The sequence below is a fragment of the Lactuca serriola genome, chromosome 2, assembly GCF_051521515.1.
Source record: "Lactuca serriola cultivar US96UC23 chromosome 2, Lser_US96UC23_V15, whole genome shotgun sequence".
NCBI classification, from domain to species: domain Eukaryota; kingdom Viridiplantae; phylum Streptophyta; class Magnoliopsida; order Asterales; family Asteraceae; genus Lactuca; species Lactuca serriola.
Window position 1 is genome coordinate 227,952,210 of NC_136409.1, and position 20,537 is coordinate 227,972,746.

The following is a 20,537-nucleotide window of genomic DNA, read 5'->3' on the forward strand; positions in this document are numbered from 1 at the left end:
TTCATAATACTTCATATATCCGAAATATTGTTCAAAATATTCATACATATGAATCTTCTGAGTTTTCCCATTTTACCCCTAGCATGAATTCACCTAATTCTTCTAAAATTCCAACTAAACATCCTTCTAAACCACTTCCAAATCCTCATATCAATGTTCAACCATTCAGAAGAACCACCATATATAGGCATCCTCTTATGAGACTCAATGATTACATTTGTCAAAATGTAATTTCTGAGGAGTCAAATTTTTCCTGCCATCACACTCTCACCAATCTTTATATTTGTGACAATGTTAGCAATACAAAAAGTTTGTTTCTTATCCCTTACTTATGCTTTGTATGCTACTGTTCATCCACAGGAGCTAGATTTTTATCATGAAGCCAAAGGCATTCCCGAGTGGGAAGAAGCTATGTCTAAAGAATTGCATGTCTTGGATGCAAATCTATAAGAACCCAGATTTCTATACATCTAATCTATGGGAATTATTAGAGTTTTATCTATAATGTTGAATTCTAAACAAAGTAAAACCTTTACTTCCCAGGAAAAATCACAGGTTTACAATAAAAATCTACATACAAATTAGAACAATAGGGAAATACATAAATAGCATCCTACTATCTAGTCTTGTACTTGTGCTCCTGTCTTCTCTTCTAGTACCACAACTCCTACTACCTGAGCCTGCAAAACATAAACATTTTCATCATCAAACATAATGTGTCTAGTAAGTTATTTTTTTATCCTTCCTTATTTATATTTCCTTCTCTTTCTCATGATTTATCATCTAATTCGTTCTCTTAATAGCATACACTGTTATTCTTTTCTATTTCATCTAACTCGTCTATCTTTCTTATTTACTCTTTCTTATCTCATATATCTCTTTCTTTGTCATCTACTTTGTCTCTCATACTCTTCTATTTTCATCTCATACTCTTTCTCAACCTCTTATTAGGCTATTCTCATGCTCTACACATACTTTATATTTGTCTCATCTCTATTATGTCTCTTCTATGTTCTATCTCTTCTCTATGCTCTAACTCTTATCATGTCTTCACATGCTCTACTTACTCTTCATTTCTATATATTCTCAACTCTAATGCCTCAACATTTTTTTTTCATCTAGACCCAACGATCACACCTCATACTCTAGTCTCATCTATACTCCAAGGGAAACAACATCCCAAAATAATATTTCATGAAAAGATCATCAGAGTATAAAATGTAGTCTCAAACAAAATATCAAAGGAATCATAAAATAGATAGTGTGAAATCTCCAGTGAATGCAATGCAATCAGGCCGAACCCTTTCCTTTGCTACCAAAAGTACCGGAAACTAATTAAACACCAAAAACCGTAAGCAGAAGGCTCAATGAGTTCCCCAAAATACCACATACAACAAAGAATGAAGGGTCATTCCCTGAATAATGGACCCCGTCAAGATAATGGACCCTACCCAGAGAAATTGGACCCCGTCCAGATAATGGGCCCCACCTAGAGTAGTTGGACCCCGTCCAGATAACGGGCCCCGCCCAACAAGTATAAAAACATACTATCAAGAAGTCACAAAGACAACAAGCATACAATGACACCCCCATGTCTAAACATAGTATAGTGGGAAGACTTACATGAATCAAAAGTTGAATATCGATACTCTAAATCACGTAGAGTCAACCACATAGACTACTTATTAAAAACAAAGGTCACACCTCATATTACAACCTAAAACCTCAAAGTTGACCAAAAGTCAACCTAGTAAAAGAGTCAATGATCAACCCTCTCGAACCATCATGCCACAACTAGACCCTGGTCATGCCGTGGTCTGGTTCAAATAGAGGATCACGATGGATTTTTCCACTGCGTCATGGTCTGGATAGCAAATCAAAATCCTTATTAAGCTCTTAATACAATAAGATCGATTCAAATACTTTCAAGAAGGCCTCAGGACACCTTAATGGTCCATAAAAATCTTGACCTTATGGACATTCATGTCTAATGCATGCCATACACCAAGTTAGGTCAAATGAAGAGGGAATGGGGTCAAAACCCCATGCATAACACCCAATGAAGTTATAAGTGCAGATCTGAAACATAAAGCTCTAAGGACCCTAGAGATTAATAAAGTCGCAAACTTTATTCCCAACTCTCACTTAAAACTCACAAAATTGCTAAACTTGCTTAGAACTCCAATTTATCAAAGAAAGAATCACAAATATTTGAATCTATTGACTTACAAGAATCCAAAGAATGCACAAAATGTTGAGGTGTATTTGCTTGATGCTTCTTTGATTCCGAAGGCTCTTTCTTCTTCCTTCAAAAGTGAAACAACCAAACAATGGCTAAAAAGCAAGGGAGAAGGGGTTAAGGTTTAGCTAGGGGCTTTATGGGGTGATGAAGTCTAAGGGTGGAGGAAACGCTAGCCCTAATATCCTTTAAATAGGTCCCAAGGCCCGAAACCTAGGGTTTTATGTGCATTGTGGCGCCACGCCGTGGTCCTTAAATGACCACTATATCGTAGTGACTTGGCAACACTACGTCGTGGTGCTACAACCACCATGTTGCGGAGAGGGAAAACCCACAATAAACTTAAACCATACAAAAAAATGATTCATACCTAACATGAGCGTTACAAGTAATGTTGTGAGAAGTACATAGAATTCATAATCAAGTTACAAGGAATTTGTAAAGTTTGAGCTTAAATAATACCGACCACTAATTTTGGAATTTCGCAACTTGCAACTTGCAATTGACCTAGTTGCATGCTCATTCATGTAAGAATTAGGAAAATATTGCATAGTTTGTCCATGGGCGCCACATGGACTTTTTATACTAAGGTGTTGTTTGTTTTTTCCAAGGCAAAAGGTATGCAACCTGGAGACCACATCTGCAGATATGTGCAGCTAAAGAGTTTGACCAAACGTCTGTAGTCTAAAAGAATGTGAATGTTTGTTTTTTAACATCTGCAAGCTACTAAAATAAACTAAAATCTAAATGAACTAATTTAAAAGAGTTTTTCAATACTTTATGACTTTATTATAAATAATTAGCAAATCTATATCAAATTCTATGTATTATTGTATTAAAAAGAAAATAAAATGGTGCGAATTAACGTATATATTTGATAAAAACCAACAAGCTATGGTTGCAAAGTTAGGCCTAAAGATTGTAATTAGGGATCAAAGAATTTAACACATAAAATGGATGAAAATAAACTTGGATTTTAAAATAAAAATTTTCTAAATTTTTATGTTACCTTTTTAATCAAATCAATTCAATACTGACAATAAATTTTTGTTTCAAGAAATAGATGATGTTGCATTAAATAATGTTTTATAAATTTGGCACAAAAAATATAAGACAATATTTTTTTTCATATCTATATAAATGGTTCTAACGACTATTATCATAATTAAATGTTTATTTATAAGTTTGTCAACAAAGATCATGATTGTATCATCAAACCTTTTTTATTGAAGTATTTTAACTTCTTTTTTCCAAATTGTTTATCATAGATAAAATTGGAATAAATCTAAGTTTTATTTAAAAAAATAAAGACGTGTGTTTTTTAGTCTAAAAGATGTATGAACAGGTTAGAAGACTTTGATCAGCATCTACACCAAGATGATGACGCGTAGACCTTTTTAGGTCTGCAATCTTAAAAAAATCAAACAATCTACGAAAGCTAGTGTTTGCACGTGGTCTGCGTGGTGCTCATAAAAGATGTCCAAAAGATTTGTGTTACACGGCCAATAGTGGAAGAGCCAAGACATTCGGGAAGAGTATCCGTTGTTCCAGCATGGCAGCAAGATTATGTGATGGATAAAGTCTAGCGACTTTGGTTGCAGATCAGATTGGTTAGGATTTAAAGTAGTATTTAGTTTGTTTGGTTTTATTTTCAGATTAGCATTACTTTCGTATTATTAGGCTTTGTTTTAGGATTTGATAAACTTAATTTACAAGTATTTAAGTGTGAATGAAATCACCAATCAACAGATTGGGTTTATCTATTCTTCTTCTCTTCTATTGCTGGAGTTAGTGTTCACTCGAAGAACACAGGTGGGTACCTAGTTGATTGTATCAATTGGTGCTTTCATTGCCAATGGACGAAACCACCATCCGTCTATTGCTGAAAGAACAAGCCGATTCTTTTACGCAACAAATCAACCACTTGACCCAGGAATTACAGAACACTCGCACCCTTGCATTGACAGGTAATCGCCATGGAGGTGAACGAGACGGGATCCCCAGATCTATGCGCCTTGACGTCCCCAAGTTTAGGGGTTCTGACCCGAAAAGTTGGATCTTTGCCATTAATGAGTATTTTACACTTCATGCGACCACCAACGAACAACGCCTCCGCATCATCGGCTTTAATTTAGAAGGTGACGCATCCGAGTGGTTCCGATGGATGACTCGTAACAACCTCATCACAACATGGGATGAATTCATCGAAAGTGTATGAAATCGCTTTGGACCGTCAAAGTATGAAGACCCACAAGGAGCGCTTTCCAAGCTCCTTCAAACCGAAACAGTCGCACACTATCAAGGAGAATTTGAAAAACTTATGAATCGAGTCACTGATGTTTCTGAAACCCTACTCATCTCGTTTTACATCTCGGGCCTGAAGCCTGGTATCCAAAGAGAATTATTGATATCCAGGCCATCTACTTTAGGTGATGCTTTCACCTTAGCCCGAATTATCGAGGCTTGTTTTAGCGATGCATGAGCCACTTCCACACCAGCTAAGTCCAGTGCACCCTCTAACACAAATGGGGCCAAACAGCAGGTCTCACATGCACAATCCATTTCACTAAAAGGCGAACCGACCCGACAACCGTTGTTACCGTCCCCAGCCTCAAAACCAATTGGAAGTATGCCTAAATCACTTCCGATTAAGTGGATTTCAGCTGCTGAAAGACATGAACGTATGAACTTAGGGTTATGCTTCAATTGTGATAACAAGTGGGAAAAGGGGGATAAATGTCCTGGGAAATTTATGTTGATGATGTCGTCAGAAGAAGATCATTTGGATACAGGGCAGAAGGACACAACGACGGCTCCAGATGACTCAATTGAGACCGGTGACGTTTCATGTTTAAACTCGTTGGTTGGACATGGTAGCCTTCGTTCCCTTCAATTGTGGGGCACGATTTCATCCACTGAGGTACATGTATTGATTGATAATGGCAGCACCCATAATTTTGTACAACCCTCATTGATTGAGCGACTGAAATTACCGATTACACCCACTAAACCTTTTAAAGTGTACATTGGAAGTGGGGAAACGTTGCTTTGTGATCACGTGTGTGCCCAGGTCAATCTCAAGCTGCAAGGATTGATTGTTAGTGTTGATTTATTTGTTCTCCCTATGCAAGGAGCTGAGGTGGTATTGGGAATCCAGTGGCTACATAAATTGGGCAAAGTGACCCACGATTATGCTCACCAGACTATGGAATTTTTGGTCAACAACAAGAAGCATGTGTTAACAGGTGATGATGCACTACGGTTTAAGAAAATTGGGTTTCATCAGATGCAAGCCTTGTTCGACACTGATGACATCTACGGTGTTTACGAGGTCCACAAACTACTACCTGATCAAGCAAAAGGCGATTCCACTACCTCCGAGACAGCCACACCGATTCACCCGGAAATCGAGGCACTTTTGGTGCGGTATCAATCACTCTTCACGGAACCGACTAGCCTACCACCGCATCGAGTAATTGATCACCGAATTCATTTATTTCCTAATACCAAGCCTGTTAATGTCCGTCCCTACCGCTACCCTCATTATCAAAAAGGGGAAATGGAGATGTTAGTTAAGGAGATGTTAGACCAAGGCATTATTCGCTTTAGTCATAGCCCTTTTTCATCCCCAATTTTGTTGGTTAAAAAAAAAGATGGCAATTACCGTTTTTGTGTTGACTATCGGGCATTAAATGTTGTGACTATTAAAGACAAGTTTCCCATACCTACAACTGATGAGATGTTTGATGAATTGGGTGGAGCAACGGTGTTTACTAAACTCGATTTGCGAGCTGGATACCACCAGATCCGTGTTCATGACAGGGATATCTACAAAACAGCTTTCCAAACACATGATGGACATTACGAGTTTCTTGTGATGCCATTTGGGCTTACAAACGCACCCTCCACCTTTCAAGCCACCATGAATCGTATTTTTTCTCCTTATTTGCGCAAGTTCGTTATAGTTTTTTTTTGATGACATATTAGTTTATAGCTCAACTCTCACAGCTCATGTTGAGCACTTGCAGTGTGTGTTCAACTATTTACAGGAATATCGATTTTATGTGAAAAGATCCAAATGTGTTTTTGGGGCCGCCTCGCTTGAGTATCTCAGGCATATTATTTCGGGTCAAGGAGTGGAAATGGACCCTAAGAAGGTGGAAGCTGTCACGGCATGGCCGGTTCCTAAAACTCAAAAACATGTGCGAAGTTTTTTAGGACTCATGGGTTACTACCGGCGTTTCATTCAAGGGTATGCATCCATAGCTGCTCCTTTGTCTGATTTGCTCCAAAAAGATGGTTTTCGATGGGGGGAACGTGAGTAAAAGGCTTTCGAAGACTTGAAACACCAGTTGTCTGTAGCACCAATCCTTAGCTTGCCAGATTTTGAGGATGTTTTTGTTGTCGAGACTGATGCATCCGGTGATGGTATTGGAGCTGTCCTGTTGCAAAAGGGCCGCCCTATTTGTTTTTTTAGTCGAAAATTGGGTACGCGAATGAAGCGGGCAGCTACTTATCAACAAGAGTTGTATGCAATTGTCGAAGCGGTATACAAGTGGCGACAATATTTGATTGGGCGTCGGTTCTTAATACGTACTGACCATAAGAGTATTAAGGAATTGATGCAGCAGGTCATTCAAACGCCAGTTCAACAACAATATGTCAGCAAGTTAATGGGATTCAATTTCGATATTGAATACAAACCAGGCGTCACTAACATTGTAGCTGATGCTTTGTCTCGCATGCATAGCGAGGATGATCCTGAGAGAGCAACATTCATGTCCATTAGCCGACCTATTAGTGGGTTGTTGGAAAATCTTAAGGACGAACACCGTAGTCTTGAGGAGGTGTCGGCTTTGATTAGACGACTGCAACGCGGAGAAGTTATAGAGGGGTTTCGAGTTCAAGACGGGTTGCTCCTTTTTCAGGACCGTTACTATATTGGTCTCCAATCCAAGCTTAAACTTCCACTACTAAAGGAGTTCCATGAGACAAAGAGTGTTGGTCACTGTGGTACCAAGAAGATGATGGTAGGGTTATCCGCTATGTTCTATTGGAAGGGAATGAGGAAGATGGTGGAGGATTTTGTGAAAAGTTGTTTAGTCTGTCAACAGACAAAGTATTCTACTCAGGCTCCTGGTGGATTACTTCAGCCCTTGCCGATTCCTGAGTCGGTGTGGGAGGATGTGTCTATGGATTTTATCACTGGGTTGTCCATGTCAAAGGGATTCACAGTGATTTTTGTGGTGGTCGATAGGCTCACTAAGTATGCCCATTTTGGTGTACTGCCCACTCGTTACAATGCTCATCGAGTGGCTGAGTTGTTCATGGATATTGTTGTCAAACATCACGGGTTTCCAAAGACGGTGGTGTCAGATCGGGATGCCATTTTTGTTAGTCAATTCTGGAGTAGTTTGTTCAAACTAAGCGGTACTCAATTGAAATATAGTACTGCCTACCACCCGCAAACGGATGGGCAAACAGAGGTGGTTAATCGAGGATTGGAGCAGTATTTGCGAGCAATGGTATTGGAGCAACCGCAACAGTGGTCTACATACTTGGGCTGGGCTGAATTTTGTTATAATTCTAGCTATCATAGTAGCATCTGCATGTCACCGTATCAAGCTTTATATGGAAAATTACCTCCTTCTCTTATTCCCTACCCACCTGGAAAGTCTAAATTGGCAGCCATTGATGATCTGTTGCAGGAACGAGACTTGTTGATTCGTCAGCTCAAAGAAAATTTGGCAGTCGCCAGAAATCGAATGGAGACCAATGCTAATCAGAAAAGGCGTGAGGTTGAATTTTCGGTGGGAGACAAGGTGTTGGTCAGGCTGCGTCCTTACCGACAGATTTCAGTTGCTAATCGGCTCTCTAATAAGTTGTCCAAGCGTTTTTATGGTCCTTTTGAGGTGGGCGAACGCATTAGTAAGGTGGCGTACCGGTTACATTTACCTGAGGCAAGTAAAATTCATCCGGTGTTTCATGTGTCGATGTTGAAACGCTATAGAGGAAATGTAGAGGCTGAAGGAGTTCATACCTTGCCGGTTGACTTTGAGGAGGGTAGTCCTGTCGAACGACCATTGTCCATCTGTGGGGTCTGAAGCGTGTTATCTCGGGGAAAGCCGACTACTCAGGTTCTGGTACAGTGGACTAATAGCTCATCGGAGAATGCAACTTGGGAAGGCCTGCGTGAGTTCAAGCTAGCTTACCCTGATTATCACCTTGAGGACAAGGTGCTCTTTGAAGAAGAAGGGAATGTTACACGGCCAATAGTGGAAGAGCCAAGACGTTCGGGAAGAGTATCCGTTGTTCCAGCATGGCAGCAAGATTACGTGATGGATAAAGTCTAGCGACTTTGGTTGCAGATCAGATTGGTTGGGATTTAAAGTAGTATTTAGTTTGTTTGATTTTATTTTCAACTTAGCATTACTTTCGTATTACTAGGCTTTGTTTTAGGATTTGATAAACTTAATTTACAAGTATTTAAGTGTGAATGAAATCACCAATCAACAGATTGTGTTTATCTATTCTTCTTCTCTTCTATTGTTGGAGTTAGTGTTCACTCGAAGAACACAGACGGGTACCTAGTTGATTGTATCAATTTGCCGGAAAAAAAAACAACCATCACCTTAGAAGAAGTAAAACGTCTCTCAATTTGCGAACAACATCTACATAAAATGAGATTGACCAAATATTTGCATGCTGCAAGAAAAAAAAAATTATTTGTTTTTACAAAGTCTACATACTAAAAACTAAAACATGATTGTAACATGAAAACTAAAGTATAACCACGTTTCAGTTATTTTTTAGATAAATAATGACATTATTAAATTGGAAAAAATATATATATTTTTTATTTTCATTTACGCAGTAAACACAAAGATTATCAAATACTATTGATGAATTATTATATTTGTAAACATATTTGGGAAATATCCAATTCCTTTAACACTTTTAACGTTATGATTTAGCTTCCATGTTGCTCGTGGGTTTACCTTTTTTACATAAAACAAAAAGAAACCAATTGCTTTTACATTAAAGTAAACCACATACTAGAGAAATCATATTTCTTTTTTAAAACTAGAGAAAGGCTTCGTATCACGATATCTATCTATCCTTTTTTTAGAAGGGGGGATATCATTGAAAGCTAGCAAGAAGCTCCACAAAACAAGAAAAAATAAGATCTTGTAACCAGTCAATCTAATTGACACTAGTTTTCTGACATTTACTATTAATCCATAACTTTGAGAAGTCATTTTATCAAATAACAAACATTTTTTTGGCTAAACTTTACCAAAATGAAAAGAATTTTGAAAACATCAACCAGACCACCACAAAGTGTAGAAAAATGCCTTCAAAAACTCATTACAGACGTAGCCAAAAAAATGGAATCTTGAAAAGAGAGAAGGATAGGCATCAAAAAATTCCATCATTTGCATGAAAGATTCAATAAATTGAGAGTCAAGTCACACTCAAATAAACCATATCTACCTATTTATATACAATCCTTCACATTTATTTTTAAATCCTATATATAAATATATTACGTGGTGCCTCGCCTGCATCACCAACATCCATATATAAATCAAAATTCGCTCTCATGATCTCATGTACGCATTTCTTCTATAAAAACAAACCTACACAATGCTTCAAAACACCATATATCATGTTCTTCAACATGACATTGGCAACAAAATGCAAACATAGACGAATCAAACCAAAATGGGCTCAGGGGCATTTTGGTTCGATTGGTTTATGGTTGCATTTTGTTGTTTTTTGAAGTTATGGTGTATTTTGGTTTGATTAATCTGTTTTTGCATTTTGTTTCCATTGACATGTTGATGAACATGGTATAAGGTGTTGTGAAGCATTACATATGCTTGTTTTTATAGATTATATGCGTACATGAGATTGGTAAATTTTGATTTATATATGGATATTGGTGATGAGACATCATATAATATTATATATATATATATATATATATATATATATATATATATATATATATATATATATATATATATATATATATATATATAGGGAAAAGTCAATATATGGCTGTCATGTATGTAATATAAGGTATAGAACCATCAGAATTGACTTCATTTTGATTAAAAAAACATAACTTCTTTTCATTGTTAGCTTATTTCTATTGCTTTTGAGCTCATATTATTTATGATTTCATAATTTATCCCCAACATCTATGTATTTCGAATGTGTTATTTATATTAGATCTTTAGTAAACTTCATAACTTCTTTGACATCTACCATATGTATACTTGCATGGTTCTTTTTGATGTGTTATGGGAAGAAGTTTATTAGGTTTTTAGTGATAAATTTCAATCATTCACTATAGTTTTCTATATTAAATTTGAATATGAAGACTTATAGGTAATTGATAATGTATTCTTGTACATGGTTTGTGGTGCAAAATTAAATATTTAAAACTCCATAAAAATATGTACAAAACCTATCATCTAGTCTTATAGATGATACAAGATGGATGGTAAAGAGATTTGGTTGCATTTTGTTAAAACTATGTATTTTTTTATGGTTCTATACCTAATATTAGGTACATAACAGCCACATATTCCCTAAGCCCTATATATATATATATATATATATATATATATATATATATATATATATATATATATATATATATATATATGAGTAAATTACACGAATGGTCCCCATGGTTTACGGTAATTTGCACGTTTGATCCCTAACTTATTTTTTTAACTCGGAAGGTCCTTACTATTTATTTTTGTTACGCGTTTGGTCCCTATCTTCCCTAAAAACACTATTTTACCCTTGTTTTTTTTAATTTATTTAAATAAACACACCCCCAACTCCACCCATCTCACCTTATCTTACCTACCCCACAATTTTTCCCTATTTAAATAATACTTTTTTTAGGTAAGACAGAGACCAAACGCGTAACAAAAACAAACAGTAAGGACCTTCCGAGTTAAAAAAATAAGTTAGGGACCAAGCGCACAAATTACCCCAAACCATAGGGACCATTCGTGTAATTTACTCTCTCTCTCTCTTTATATATATATATATATATATATATATATATATATATATATATATATATATATATATATATATATATATATATGAGAAGCATTTCTCTATTTTAAATTAGAAATGTGATTTTTCTAATATTTGGTTTACTTTAATCTAAAAGCCATTGGTTTCTATGTTAAAAAAAGGTAATCCCAAAAGCAACATGGGAAGCTAAATCATAATGTTCAAAGTGTTAAACGAATGTGATATTTCCCAAATTTGTTTACAAATATAATAATTCATTAATAGTGTTTGATAATCTTTGTAAATGAAGATTTTTTTTTCTAGTACTAAAAAAATGTAGATTTTTCTTTCAATTTGATAATGTCATTATTTTATCTAAGAGATTACCGAAAGACAAAACTTCAATAATGGTCACTGTGGTTTCTGAAAATATCAAGTTTAGTCCCTAAGTTCAAAAAACGTCACGGATCGTCCATGTGGTTTCAAAACTTTTAACAAATGGTCCTTTTCGTTATTTCCGTTAGCTTTTGGCCGTTAAGTGAAGGACATTTCGGTCATTTCACTACTACAGGGACCATTTATGAAGTTTTGTGTTATTTAAAAAAAATTATTTAATATTAAAGGGTCCCCTCTCCCTCTCTCTCTCTCTCTCTCTGATTTTAATGAAACGACCCAAAAATACGATCCGAAAATTTCATTTTTAATATAACCATAATCATAAAACGGAGTATATCATAATAAAACCATGCGTTGCAAATCTCAAAACCATACTAAAATACAAATGAGAAAACGGTGTCATGACTGTATCAAAACATATATAAGATAATTGATCAACTCCTAGGATAAAAACTGTGGCTGTGGTGTGTGCGATGCCATCATCCCGTGCCCTTCCCTCTGTTTGCGGAAGTACCTGAAACCAAAACTGAAACTGTAAGCACGAAGCTTAGTGAGCTCCCCCAAACTACCACATACCACACAATAACATATAAAGCACATACTGGGCCTTGCCTACTGCATCGGACCGAAGTTCGGCTAACCGGGGCCTTGCCCCCTACATCGGACCGAAGTCTGAAGCTGGCTGAAACATCGGACCGAAGTCCGAAACTGACTGGGACCTTCGTCCCCTACATCGAACCGAGTCCGAAGCTGACTAGGACATCGGACCGAAGTCCGAAGCTGACTGAGACATCGGACCGAAGAAAGAAACTCTCTGGTCTAAAATGATACGAGTAATCTCTGAAGAAAGAAACTCTCTGGTCTGCTCATCCATGTGCTCGTTCCCCGAGCCTGATCCTGATCCCTCCCCGGCACCTCCACTGCCGGCTGCTGTCCTCGGACGCAAAACCACCATACTGAAACACATCATAGCAATATCAGAAAACTGAAATATCTCAAGGGATCATTGATACTACTACTAGCTTCCTGGTCTTGTCTCGGCCTTCCTTGATTCGAGTACGGATCCTCTGCTTTCAGTAGTACGGGCCCATACTACCTTCCACATCTATCCGTACTTTCCTCAAGAACCGCCTTGACTCCACCAAGTCACTTCTACTACTACTGATCTCTGCTACTCTCATCCTAGGCTTGCCCTAGGGAAATCGCTGACTCCACTCATACCAGTCCTCAGCTGCCGAAGGCCTCCTTGTAATGCTGATTAGCCACCACCTGAATACCATCACATACAATGAGGCTCAGATAATCCTTCGAGTAAAAGACTCGTCCCTACAACGGTTGGACTCAGACAAGAGCTGCGCAATAGGGCCAAATCCAGCACTCTGAGATTATTCAACCCTGATCACATGTGATGTGGCGTATTCACCTAATGGCTAACTCCCACCACTCAGAGTCCCACAAAGCACAAAGCAAGCAGCATTCGGATAAGGGAAACATACTCAGGCAAAATTATTCTCATAACGAGAAGCTACTCTAGCATACAATGCTAAGCTCGCGCTACCAGGCATAACCTAAACAGGCTATCCTACTGCTGTTTACTCAATACTAGCATGCAATTCTCATAAAGCTGTAACACATAAAGCAGGCACATAAGGCATCCTCCTAGATCCTTAGTCCTATACTAGCATGCTGTTCTACTGAAGCTGGAACAATTAATCATAATAATAAAAGTTGTATTGGAAATTTGGGAGTACTTACTTGAGCTCGGCTGATCGCATGCACCACACCCTTATCTTGTTTAAAAATTCTTTTCTTTCTAAGTGTTTTTCAAAATCTCATTCGAAAACATTTTTCTTTTTTAAAAATCTTTTTATCTTTCCCTTAGTTTGAGTTCAGATGCACCCGGAGGTGTATCCGAATCCCTCAAACCAGGGCTCTGATACCAACTTGAAACGACCCAAAAATACGATCCGAAAATTTCATTTTTAATATAACCATAATCATAAAACGGAGTATATCATAATAAAACCATGCGTTGCAAATCTCAAAACCATACTAAAATACAAATGAGAAAACGGTGTCATGACTGTATCAAAACATATATAAGATAACTGATCAACTCCGAGGATAAAAAGTGTGGCTGTGGTGTGTGCGATGCCATCATCCCGAGCCCTTCCCTCTGCTTGCGGAAGTACCTGAAACCAAAACTGAAACTGTAAGCACGAAGCTTAGTGAGCTCCCCCAAACTACCACATACCACACAATAACATATAAAGCACATACTGGGCCTTGCCTACTGCATCGGACCGAAGTCCGGCTAACCGGGGCCTTGCCCCCTACATCGGACCGAAGTCCGAAGCTGACTGGGACCTTCGTCCCCTACATCGAACCGAGTCCGAAGCTGACTAGGACATCGGACCGAAGTCCGAAGCTGACTGAGACATCGGACCGAAGTCCAAAGCTGACTGGGACCTACGTCCCCAACATCGGACCAAAGTCCGAAGCTGACTGGGACCTTGTCCCCTACATCGGATCGAAGTCTGAAGCTGACTGAACATAGCATAAACATATCATCTAGCATAAACACATAACCCTGTCTGAACCACGAAGGCATCAAACATACTAACTACTACATCGGACCGAGGTCCGAAGCTAACTGCTAGCTAAACGGGCCGGCATTGTGGCCTTAGACCCGTTACTACTGGAAGGAACACTCACCTCGTGAACTGGCTGCTGTGTGAATGGCTCTGGAAGCTAACTGCTGCTGCTCCGATATCTCCCCGGCTACAAGGCCATAAACACACTCAATCAAATACTAAACACTGCACTGGGGTAAAATGACTCTTTTACCCTTGGTCAAAGTCAACTCTCCCGGTCAAAGTCAACCCACAGTTGACCTGACTCGCCGAGTTGGCCACCAACTCGCCGAGTCTCTAATCTCATTTCACAACCCCACTCGTGGCTACTCGTCGAGTATGGCATCGACTCGACGAGTACTCTCTCTATCCAAGAACTCAGACAATCTTCATCCGACTCGCCGAGTCATATGAACAACTCGACGAGTTGTTATTGAGCTTAAGAAGATTGCCTTGGACTCGCCGAGTTGTATGAACAACTCGCCGAGTCCCTCCATTACTGAGTCTGCTCTCCGACTCACTGAGTCCACTCTACTACTCACAGGCTTCCACTCGTCATCACTCAAAAGGGGAAAAACGGGGACTCGCGACTCGACTCGCCGAGTTGTTCTTCCGACTCGCCGAGTCGCTTGCATGCAGCAACTCAAAACTCGATTCTGCTTGAATCCAGTGTATAAAACTAATAGATCTGGACTCCCTTAACTCGATTAGCACGTAAAGATTCTATCTTTACGTGCCCATATGCATCCATGAAGCTAAAATGGCTCAAAAAGCATAATAAAGGCTAGATCTAGGGTTTTCATGCAAGGTAACTTCAAAAAGGCAATAGATCTGGGCTCTACAACTCCTAAATGAACAGATCTAAGGATATCTCGACATAATAGGGCATCCATACAATCATAAGGCTTGAGAGAAGCATCAAACTAGATCTAGAAGAGTTCTAATGGAGGTTAAAAGCATAAAACAGGAGGGAATCCGAAGAATACCTCAAAGAACTCTGATTTGCCCTTGGATCTTTGCTCTACACCTCTTCTCCTTGCTCCTTTCTTCTTCTCCTTCTTCAAGCCTTCAAAAATTTAACACAAGAACACTTAGATCACTCAAGGATGGATTAGGGTTTTCTCACAGCTTTCTGAGGGTGAAGGAGGCGAGATTGGGGGCTATAAGGTGGATTAAATAGTGAGCAACCCGGGGATTTAGGGTTTCTTCCAGGCAGGCAGACTCGCCGAGTCCCTAATATGGACTCGCCGAGTCGCCGACTAACACGTGCTCGAAATCCCGTCCCTACTCGGCGAGTCAGGCTATGAACTCGCCGAGTCCCTCTTGCAAACTTCTAATTAAATACTATGGAATCATCATACCGGGGACGGGTCGTTACATTTAACTTTTCAGTTCCATTGAAGACCTTCATCTTCTTCCTCTCTTAAGTAGTTGGAGCTTCATCACCTAACAACCTGTTAAAACTAATCACCACCACTGTATATGCAACTTCAAACTCAGATGTAGCAAAGAATCCATGATGTTGATTACAGTAACATTTTACATACTTTATCTTTCCTTTTTGTATCAAAACTAACCTGCAAAAGCATTAAGAGTTCATTTTTTTCGGCTACAACTCCATGATAAACCATAACCAAATCTCCATCAACAACCAAACTCCTCAGATCTTTCCAACATCATCTTCTACGATCTCGATTTCAGTGAATTTGAAAGACTTCCTCTGATCGGTATACACGTAAAGTAATGAGGCCCATATCTATTTTTGACCAGAAATAAATTAGAAATTAACATATCTGTATCAACTTTCCTATAAAGATTTAATGTAAAAAAATTGATTTTCATTATCTTCTTCGCTTTGGTGCTTTCAATTCCAAACTTGAAGCTGAAGGTTCTTTCTCTCTCCCTTGGTATATCCCTAAATCGGAAGAAATCAAGACACCATCTTTTCTTTCAACATCTAAAAACCACCGCCATTGGGAAATTCATCTATGGCATCGCAACTGGATTTGCATTAGACGATCGATGGCACCAAAAGTCAACATCTCATCTAACATCACCTATGTAATCAACAACCTTCATCGCATCTGGATTTGTAGGTGAAGCAAGTGGATTTTCACATGAAGGCCGAAGAGGGCATTGATCTTGCTCTGCATCTTCACACTCATACATCTAATCTCACCCTTCTATCAATTTCCCTAACTAATTTCCCTTCAATTTGTTTAAGATTTTTTTATGTTGGTTTTGAAATCAGACGTGGGATCGGAGGCAAGAAACAAGTTTAAGGTTATTTGGGTTTGTTTTTAAATCAGTCAGACAATACCCATAGAACTAACAATAAACTCCATTGTTTGATAGAGTGTAAGTTTGTTCCTCCCTTTTTGACCTAGGTTGTGAATCTGTTCTTAATGGAGTTGTTGATGAAGGTGTGTATTGTCCTATTCTCGGATTGAGTTTCCATAAGGACTTTGGTGGGAAGCTTGAGTACATCTGGGTTTGTTCATCTAGGACTAATTCATGGAAGAAGACGGGTCATTGGAGAGAGAGAGAGAGAGAGAGAGAGAGAGAGAGAGAGGCCCTTTAATATTAAATAATAATTATTTTTTTAAATAACACAAAACTTCATAAATGGTCCCTATAGTAGTGAAATGACCGAAATGCTCTTCACTTAACGGCCAAAAGTTAACGGAGTTAACGAAAATGACCATTTGTTAAAAGTTTTGAAACCACAGGGACGATGCGTGAGGTTTTTTGAACTTAGGGACTAAACTTGATATTTTCGGAGACCATAGCGACCATTTTTAAAGTTTTGTCTTACCGAAATGATGTTTTACTTCAATTTTGTTTTAATTTTTATACAGTCTTAGACTTTAAAAATCAAACAATTTTTTTCTTACAAACTACATACATTTAGTCAACATTTTTTTCTGCATATTGGTCCGCAAACTATAAACATTTTACCTTTTGAAAAACAAACAACACCTTAATAGTGTAGGTTTAGGTTTACAATGTTAGCTCCACAAGGATTCCATACTACATAATAACTATTTAATTGGCCAAGTCTAAATGGTGAACCGAAAAGAAATAGTGATATATTCTTATATTTAAACTATGGTTTAAAATCTAAAATTATGATAGGTGGTTGCCATAATGTGACATTATTCTATTGGATAATATTTAGTGATACCTCATAATTTTGTAAGAACTCTCAAGTATATATGTCACTCGGCATTCAATTTGATGAAAACAAAAAAATATACTATCCCAATAGTTAATATTTAGGGATACCTCATAATTTTGTAAGAACTCTCAAGTATATATGTCACTAAGCATTCAATTTGATGAAAACATAAAAATATAAACTTTTAGTGGTGATGAAAAAACAATAACATAAACTTTTTTCTGTTAAAATATTAAACTTTAAACTTACACATCAAACAAGGGAAACGATGGCAACATTTGATTCGAGGCCTCAAGTCAAGGGCTAGGGCGTGTGAAGAAAGGTGTGTTAGCACAACAAGACAAATAAGTAAATTAAACATAATTTAAATTATGAAAAGAACGATATCATATTTTCTATAAAAATAAAAAAAAAAGGCTACGATGTTGATGTCTTTTAATATTAGAAAAAATAACAAAAATAATTTATAAATTAGCTTTTCAATAAACTAGTTTATAAAGTTTAAAGCTAATTTTTTTAGCTAACCCCAAACACAATATAAACTAGTATTTTTAAACCGTTACCTTTGACGTTATGGCGGGAAAACCAAATGCGACAAGAAAGAGCATAAACTATAATTAACTTCATTAATAATATATTAATGATAATAATAATGATTAACAAGCACTTAAATAAAAAAAGAAAAAAAGAAGAAAAGTACAAAAAGTCTAAAAAGCCCCCGTACACCATAAACAGCGAAACATGGTTTCGTCCTCTTTACCTTTTATCAATCAAGCGCATTCGGGCCAGTACAGTAATTTACCACATGATTCCACACCCACTGCACCAAGAACCTCCGTCGGATCCCATGCATATTATACGTGGCACCATCTTCATCGTTCAACATCTGCCCAGTGTAGGACCCACCTCCGCCGGTCCCGTAAATACCCTCACATAGATCGGCGATCTCCACCGGAAACGACGGGTCTTCACCGGCGTACCAGGCGTTCGCCAACGGGTTCGAAGCTACCTCCGCAATCTCGTGAGCTATCACACTAATCATCCCGTCGATCGCCGCCTCACCATTGGGAGATTTCAGAGGTTTCAAACCAGGAATATAATCAGGTACAGAGAAAGGGTATGCACACATACCTGGGCATAATTTTGCAGAATTTCCGACCCACGCGTACGGCAGCGTGTACCCAACAATCGAAGGGAATGTAAAGTAGTGGAACCCACAGACGTTTTGGCAGAAATCCTCGACGTATACGTCATCGGCGGTGAGTAAAAGGTATACACCGCCTTTCGGATGAATCGGTAAGGGTTTTGTTTTCGCCGTGACGGCGGATTTTATCACCGATTGTATGGATAGACGGGTTAGGGTTTTACCATGAGATAACAACCGGTCGTTTTTCTCTTCGCCAAGCCGGACCGACCGGGTGATGTTGGAACCGGTTTGGTCTGTGTAGAGCTGGACGGTTTTCCACCAACCAGAAACAGACGGCGAGCGGCGGTCGTCGGCGGCTGATATTGAGTTGATGAACTCGCGGATGATTCGTTTCTGGGAGCTTGGCCAGGTTCCGTACCAGATAATGTGCACGGTGATGTTAGATGTAAGAACTGGTCCCATGTGATATTTTAATTTGACGAACTCCGACGACCCTTCGTACTTTTTATAACCTCCGAACTCGAGCTCCGTGACGTTGTTTTTCATATGGGGCAAGGGGCGCCATGCCGTAGAAAGACGAAGGAAGAAAAAGAAGAGTAGGGATAGGGTGTGAAGCGATGGAGCCATTGACCGGCGACTGCCATCTGAGCGGCAGCGCATTTTAGTAGAGTGGTTGATGAAAAGTGGCACAGATACATGGATGGTGAGGCGGTGTTTGCATATATACATGGAGAACAGTTTATTTGAATGTGGCAATGTGCGTACTAAAAATGGGTAAATTACAAATCACCGCCCTTAACCTTAAATATTCCAAAATATCGTCCTTCTTATTTGTTAAATAGTTCTTTCACGGGTTAAGCACTATCATAAAATAATCATTAATTTTACAAAGTAATCACTAATACTATAAAAATAAATTTCCAAATTTCTCTTTCAGAAAATGCCTTATCTACCGAGCTTGTACAATTTTATTTTATTAAATCATGGATTTTCAATTATTTTTCAAAAATAGCATCACTATTCGCTATGTCGCAAAATAGCTAGCTATGTTTATACGATTTAGCTAGCGCTTTGTAATGTGTAGATGCTCATGATTTTAATGTCTAAAGATATACAAAACTTCATCAACATAATAGAATGAATCTAAGAAACTCGTAGGACGGGTGCAACAGTTCAAGAGAGAGTTGTAATAATTGGTATTGTCACAAGTTAATTGAAAATTACTTTGAATATTTTCAAGTTCACATAGTGACTGTTTGGTTTCACCTTACTAAGAGTCACAAGTATATATGTGTTACATAGAAGAAAATATGTAATGTGATTTTGAACACTAATATGTAACTTATTATGATTTTCATTAATGATGGTACTTTTGATTTCCATTATTTAAATTAAACTGATACAAAATGATAGAAGAACATTACAAATCTATTACATGGTCATAACAAACTTAATATTCATGCTACAAAGCGGGACATTATAACGAATATCTTTTCGATTCGTTGTTAAAAAAATATCATCTAATTCTAACATCTTCAAGTATAACACTCTGTTTTGATTCGTTTCATAATTCGAGACCATGACTCGAAAATCAAATATCATAAGGCTTTGGGTTTTGGGGGAAGGAGAGGTTTTAGACCCATTTGGATGAGGGTTAGAATGCATGGATCCTTCGATAAATGGGATGTTGGATTGGTGATCTGTCAGTTCCGGCAAGGGGATCCGTTGCTCGTTATTTTAGTAGGGTTGGCAAGCTGTAGTCGTATCTAAGTGGGAGAGAACCGTTTGGATGTCCAGGGATAGAATCAGGTGCGGAACCAGGGAAAGTTTTACACCCTAGTCGGGAGGGAAGCCAACTCAAGTGGCAGTCGGGATAGAGGTTGCACGAGGTTGGGAGTT

The 20,537-nt window shown here is 38.2% G+C and overlaps 1 pseudogene; it reads right to left on the reverse strand.

Annotated features, from left to right (window-relative positions):
• Nucleotides 1–18,093: 18,093 nt before the first annotated feature.
• Nucleotides 18,094–19,375, reverse strand: LOC145088776 (protein EXORDIUM-like 3 pseudogene; annotated as a pseudogene).
• Between the last annotated feature and the right edge of the window lie 1,162 nt (nt 19,376–20,537).